This window comes from Protopterus annectens, chromosome 1.part1, assembly GCF_019279795.1.
Source record: "Protopterus annectens isolate FY-2018-M chromosome 1.part1, PAN1.0, whole genome shotgun sequence".
Classification (NCBI taxonomy): domain Eukaryota; kingdom Metazoa; phylum Chordata; order Ceratodontiformes; family Protopteridae; genus Protopterus; species Protopterus annectens.
In genome coordinates this window covers 1,587,737,424-1,587,744,651 of record NC_056726.1, presented here as the reverse complement: position 1 = coordinate 1,587,744,651, position 7,228 = coordinate 1,587,737,424, and the positions used below count along the sequence as shown (strand labels likewise).

Below are 7,228 nucleotides of genomic sequence, written 5' to 3'. Positions count from 1 at the left end.
TTAAGCCTAGACATCAGATTGCACGTGCACACACACACACACACACACACACACACACACACACACACACACACACACACACACACACACACGCACGCACGCACGCACACACACACACACACACACACACACACACACACACACACACACACACAAACACACACTAATATATGCATGCTGTAGAAAGCCCTGATAGGTAATTATTGACCTAAGAGGTAAACTTAAAGATTCAGAAAATAAGAAGTAAAACATAAATACAATTGCATATTTAAATAGCAATAAAACTCACACAAAAATTGCCATAAGGCTCTTGCCACCCCCATAGTGCCTTTTTTAGGCAAGGCTCAAAGGACAAACCCACCTCCATAGACAACCCAAGGATAAAAAACTAAAGGTAATGCTACTCAATGCCAGAAGTCTAAACCTCAAGATGCATGCACTCGAGGCTCTCCTCAGTATGGAGAAAATTGATGTCTGTGCAGTAACAGAAACCTGGTTCAAGGCTCCTGAGAGCACCCAGCACTACCAGGTTATAACTCATACCATGCGTTTCGGCCCCAAAACTCGGACCGAAGCACAAAAGGAGGGGGAGTATCTATATTCATCAAAGATACCTACACCTCCAGGTTAGTGGCACTGCACGAAGCATCAGAAACCATCCATGTGCAACTAACAGCAGGCAAAACTGCCTTTCAGTTTGTAGCCTGCTACAGAACACTCTCCCTATTACAGGAACCCCACTTGGCATTCCTGAGAACACTGGAGAATATGAAGGTCTCGCCAAACACTATGTTATTGGGTGACTTCAACTACCCAAACATTGACTGGGAAAACTACTCAAGCCCAAACACCCTCGCCCAACGGTTCCTTGAATTTATAAACTCTAACACAATGGAACAACTGGTCACCACTCCCACAAGAGGGAACAACATATTGGACCTGGTCATCACCAACATGGGGACTCTATGTTCCACACCAGAGGTAAACCCCTCATTGGTAAGATCAGACCATAAACAAATTTCCCTGGACATCCATAACCCATCCCCAGCCCCAGCCAAGGAAATCACTGTAAAGAATTTCTCAAAAGCCAACTTTGCACTTCTCAAGACTGAGGTGGAATCCTTCAAAGCCCCTGGGCCAGAGGATAATACAGCCCAATCCGCAGAATCCTTTACAAATGCATTCTATGAGCACCTGCAGGAATGCATGGATCGTGCCATCCCAAATAAAACCAAGACTCACTCCTCCAAAAACAGGAGACCGGTCTGGTGAACCCCGGCCATAAATAAGCTATACAACAGAAGGAGGAAGCTACTACATGACAGAGCAAAATCCCAAAAAGGGAAGGCATCTCTGATCAGTATTAGCAAGAAACTTCAATCCCTCATAAAATCATCAAAGACCAGTTTCGAAAGAAAAATTGCCCTAGACACTAAAGATAATCACAAGGCCTTCTTTAGTTATGTCAGGAACATGGGTGGAAACTCCCAGATATGCTCTGAATTGTTGCATAACGGTACAAAATATACCAAACCTACAGACATAGCCAACATCCTGGCAGACAGATTCAGCGCAAACTTCTCTCCCACTCCCCCCCAAAGGAGCAAATGCCTATCCCAACTGAATGTAACCTCCCTGGCATTACAGATGCACAGGTGAAAGCTGCCCTCTCCAAAGCAAAAAACACAGCATCTATGGGACCGGACGATGTCCCACGCTGTGTCTTACATGAGCTCCAAGAAAAACTGATCCCTCACATTAAGTTACTGTTCAAACTTAGCCTTACTACAGGATATGTACCCAAAGAATGGTGTACAGCTACAGTGTTCCCACTCCACAAAGGTGGTGCCACAACAGACCCCGGAAACTATTGCCCCATAAGCCTGACTAGTCTGGTCTGTAAAGCTATGGAGCGTATTATCATGGAACTCATAAACAAAGACATTGGGAGCCTCCAGACACTGGACCCTACCCAATTCAGCTTTGTTAAGGGCAGATCTTGCCTCTTAAACCTAGTTGATTTTTTTGAAACAGTTACCAAAGCCATAGATGAGGGCAGGGTAATCCACACAGCCTACCTGGGCCTCGCAAAAGCCTTCGACACAATACCCCACTCGGGCATCATAAATAAGCTTACCAGCTTAAATATCAATCCCTATATTACAAGATGGGTTGCAAACTGGCTCAAAGATAGAACCCACAAGGTCAGAATCGCAGGTGCCATGTCCAAATCCAAACCAGTTACAAGTGGCATCCCACTTGGCTCAGTTCTGGGACCTCTCTTGTTCGGTATATACTTCTCTGAGGTTCAGGCTAACACGGGGGGATTATGGCTGACAAAGTTCGCAGATGACTGCAAACTGGGGGCCATAATCGAATCTCCAGCTGACACAAGCATCCTCCAAAAGGGTCTCACAGAGATGGATGCTTGGTGCCGGAGCCACGGCCTCAAGCTAAATGCTATAAAGTGCATAGTCATCCCCTTTGGGAAAAACAATGTGCCCACAAATTACCACATAGGTGGTAATCCATTACGTACGGAAGAAGTAATTAGAGATTTGGGGACCAACATAGATAGTAATCTCTCCTTTGATAATCACGTTGCCAAAGTGGTTAGAAAGACCTTCTATATAGCCCACCTTATCACAAAAGGGTTCGCATCTAGATCAAGAGAGGTCATTGTGCCCCTCTACTCGTCACTCATCAGACCCATAATTGAATACAATGCCCCTTTTGGGATGTACCTTACCCGACACCTGCAGCAACTGGAGAGACCCCAAAAGTACCTCACCAAGAGGATCATGAGCTACAAACAGATGTCCTATGCAGCTCGACTAAAGAAACTTCAGCTCTACTCAGTTGCTTACCGCCTACTCAGAGGCGATCTATGCCTGACGTACAAAGCCATGTCAAACCCAGAATTAATGGACATGCTCCACCTCAAAAAATCCAAGTCTCTTAGAGCTACATGCTCCAGGGACCTAAACCTTAGCACAAAAATAAATAGGACATGCTGGAGGGACAGATTCCTTTCCCAGAGGCTCCGCTCACTCTGGAATAGAATCCCAATTCATGTTAGACATAGCCCCTCGCTGACCCTCTTCAAGCAAAATTTGGACACGTGGATGGGAAATCGCAAATTCACCCCTGGGATCTCTCCTGTGTCCCTGCTAGACAGAGGCACAGTAAACTAATCTTAAAAGGGTACCTTCTGTGACCTACTTTACAGAGGCACAGTAAGCTAATCTAATATTGGATCGCTGACTGCTTCACTACTACTTTATTATGGTCAGTGGGTTTGTTGGTTTTTTCGTGGTTCTTTAATCTAATAGGGAGGTGGAAGCCAAATACACTCTGGCTAGGCTTATAAATGCCCTATGGCAGATAGCCTAGTATCTACCTATGAACCTATGAACCTATAAAGGTAACAAGTATAGTCAGTTAAAAAAATAAAGAAAAAGTATGGTGAAAGAATTGTAATTTCTCTGTATTTATTTTGATGTATTGAAAGTTGTCATGAAAATGATTATCCCTGTAAAATATTTTTCAGACTACAATAAACACAACCACCAAAGAAAACAAACTTAAGAAATGTTGTAGGGGGAATATTAGTGTTTGCATATGTGTCTTTCCGTTTTTGGAGTTGTCACTAAAATTATCACTTTTGTGATTATTTTTGAAACTGTATTTTGGAAAACAGTACACTGTAGCATGTACCACTGTACCATTGATATTTAAGTCTCCCCCATCTTGACTCATTCATGTTTCAGTACTCAATTATGTAGGCAGGGAAGTGCTTGCCTATTTGTCTGACTCACTGTAAATTTAAATGTGGGAAAATCTTTAACTGAGTAATTAAAGCAGCTTTTGTGCATTACTTGTTCATTTTAAATCATTTTCTGACATTGAAAACAGGAAACATACAGCACATAAATGACAAGCAAATCAAGCCAAATAAATAAATAAATTACTGAACTAAAACTATAATTAAAGAAAAAACAAAACCACCCTTTTTGTATTTCCTGGGCATAAACAGAAAGAGAAGAAAGGTGCATCAAGCAATATCAAATCAACAATGCTAAACAGCATTTCATCACACATTTCTCGTTTCTCTTTTCTTTAGCCTGTCATAAAAACATTCATTTGTGCAGAGTCTTTTTTTATAGACACAAAAGCAGAATATAGACTTTTGCATGATGAAGTCTGTCCTAGTGTCAGCATATAGATTTACTGGAAACAAGAATGCAACCACATAATGGAACAGGTGGACAATTTTATAGGTGGCAAAAAGTTGTGTATATGGTAGATGATAGTATTTCTAACCAATGCAGGCTTTTAGTGCTATACGCTGGTGGGTTTTGAAAGGGGTATTTGCTGCAAATCTAGCCAGTTCTTTTTAGCATTGTTTAGTTTTGGCCTTTTGCCTGGAGTTTAGTAAGGATCGGAGCACCCTAAGGTTGTGAGGAGAGTATGGAAGTAGTGACAAGTGCAGTTTAAATGCATTGGTGAGAAAGTTACTGCATCTATAAAGCATCTTTAGTTCTGGTGATTCTTTTATTCAGTTTTATATATGTGTGTACTAGGCTAATGGCCCTGGGGCCTTTACAAGCCTAGCCATAGGATTACCCTGGCATAGTGCCACCTGACCTTAGTTGCCAGTGCCTCTGTTGAGTAGAGCCATAGGTTTTATCCCCGGGGTGAATAAATAATTAGCGCTGCCAAGTCTTGAACCCAGGACACTGTACACTATAGCTACACCAAATTACCACTACACCAACTGAGCTGCACAAGATTATATAACCCCAGATGGGACTTGAACCCACAATCCCTGGCTTAGGAGGCCAATGCCTTATCCATTAGGCCACTGGGGCCTGACAAAAAATTCACCCCTGCCAAGTCTCAAACCCAGGATCCTGTCAATTACAGTATAATTCATTAGCCCACTAAGCCACTCAACAGATCAAATGGTCAAATTAAGACTATCATCCACTATCATCGCTAATAATTTATTATGAGAACTGATTTCAATGGTTGAATAAATTAAGAGAGATGATTTTAAAGTTTGTTTATTTTCACAAGAGAAAGATTTAAGGAAAAAAATATTTTATTGTTTTTGATGGGGTTGAGCATGAGTTGTGAGTCACAAAGGCACATTTCAGTGGTTGTAAAAGCTTCCTGAGTAACATTTTTAGAGCTATACCAGGTTTTCTGAAGAACATATGGGTGTGGAGTCATCTGCATGTTGTATTAGGGAGGTCTGGTGTTGGGAAGTGTGAAGGGTGTTGATGAGAATGTTAAAGAGGAGGGGTCCAAGGATTGATTCTTTTTGTACACTGGTGGTGAATGGGAGGTATGGAGACATGGTGGAGTGATATTGTACTGACTGATACCTATTGGACAAGTAGCTTTTGAACTGTGGAACCATTTGAACCATGGCTGATAACCTAGTGAGGACATCTGAAGTAGAGACTTGCTGTGACAAACCATGTCATAGTCTTTAGACAAGTCTAGAAACAAGGAGGAGGAGGAGACTAGATTCCCATTATCTCTAGCTTTATTGACTGTAACTGTAAAGGTTAAAGTGCAGTGTTGGTACTGTGGGACGGATGGAAGCCATGTTGTGTGGGGGGATAGCAGTTTTTTTCTGCTGAAGATAGTTTACGAATTGTTTTGGAATGTATTTTTAACTTATTTTGGAGATGGGTGGTTAACATTGTAATAGGTCTGAAGTTAGTCATGTCTGTTGAATTTCCACCTTTGGGTAGACAGATAATGTGCATTTCTTTTCCAAAGAAGGAAATGTGGGATTCCTAGATTGATCTATTCATAACGATTGAGACAGGAAAGGCAACATTATTGGTTATTATTGTAAGGTCTCATTTGGCTGAAGTAGAGTGTGGATTGAATTTGCTTTACAGTAGTTATATATATATAGGATGTGAGCACAGGTTTGAAGATGAAAGTGGATATGGTGATACTCAGCTGTTGGGAAGAGCTGGTGTTAGATGTCGGGGAATCTTTGGTTAGGAATGCTATATTATCTATGAAATAAGAGTTGAATTATATTGCTGTCTAGAGAGATGTGTTAGTGGGAAAGGGGTTAGGGTTGAATTTTTGACCAGGATGTAATATTTCTTTAATGGTTTATTAGGATTTGTTAGAGTTATATTTACTTTTGTGCTGAATGTTGTTATAGTATATTATTTGTCTTCATTTATTTTCTTTTTAATGCAGTTGACAGAGCATTCTGAAGTTTTAGAGATATTGTGAAATTTTATATCTTCATATTTCTTTTCTCCTCAGGATTCCATTAAAAACGGTTTCCCCGTGGCCCAATGGACTATACTGGCAAACAAACTATAAATAAAATAAATAAAAAATATTCTTCTCATGTATTGTCAGTATCCTACTTTTTCATCATTCTACACTTTTTGGAGAGCCACTTTGCATTACTTGTTTGCAGTCTCTTCCTTCTAGAAAGTGCAAGGCTGGTGTGGATACTCAGGAAAGTTGCTCTGAATTCAGTTACAAGATCATCTTGGAGGTGGATTTTAGGATACTTTAGTTAATAGCTGATACTGCAGTAATGAATATCTCTGGGTTAAACTTAGGCAGGGTGCAAGTTGTTTCACAAGCACGCATTTTAAGTGGATGTGTGAGATGTCTGGTTGAACAGACTATGAGATGGTCACTGACAGACTCTGACATTGTACCTGTGTTGGTGAATTAACAAGGCTCTGATACTAGGAGCCAGTCTAATAAGGTGTTTGGTGTCTTACTATAATTTGTGGGACCATTTAACTGTGTGAAACCATATACGTTTATGTTGGATGAAGGGGATTTGACATTATGTTCAACCAATTTATATTGAATCACCTAGTAATATTATTTCATGTGGAATTGTTAAGGATATCTAATGTAGGATATTTTGTAGTGTAGCTGTATTTTTGCTAAAAGAGATGTAAATGACAGTAATACATATTTGTTTATATTCAGGAAAGTAATAAGACGCTCTGCTGAACTAAACGTTGATATTGGTTTGTTATAGGGGAAGATATGGAAGTAGGGAAAGCAATGCCACCATCTTTTCTCTGTATAAAGTCATTATGGATGTTATTTTAGCCAGTGGTTATAATGTTGGAGTTGTTTTTGATGGATTTAAGCCAAGTTTCAGTTATAACTAGATTATTAGTCTTGTGTGATGTAATCCTTGCATTTAGTTAAGTAG

General features: G+C 40.4%; 1 non-coding gene across 1 annotated transcript; it reads right to left on the bottom strand.

Annotated features, from left to right (window-relative positions):
• Positions 1-4,798: 4,798 nt before the first annotated feature.
• Positions 4,799-4,871, bottom strand: TRNAR-CCU. Its single transcript has one exon. It is a non-coding gene; the product is annotated as a tRNA-Arg (tRNA).
• Positions 4,872-7,228: the final 2,357 nt, after the last annotated feature.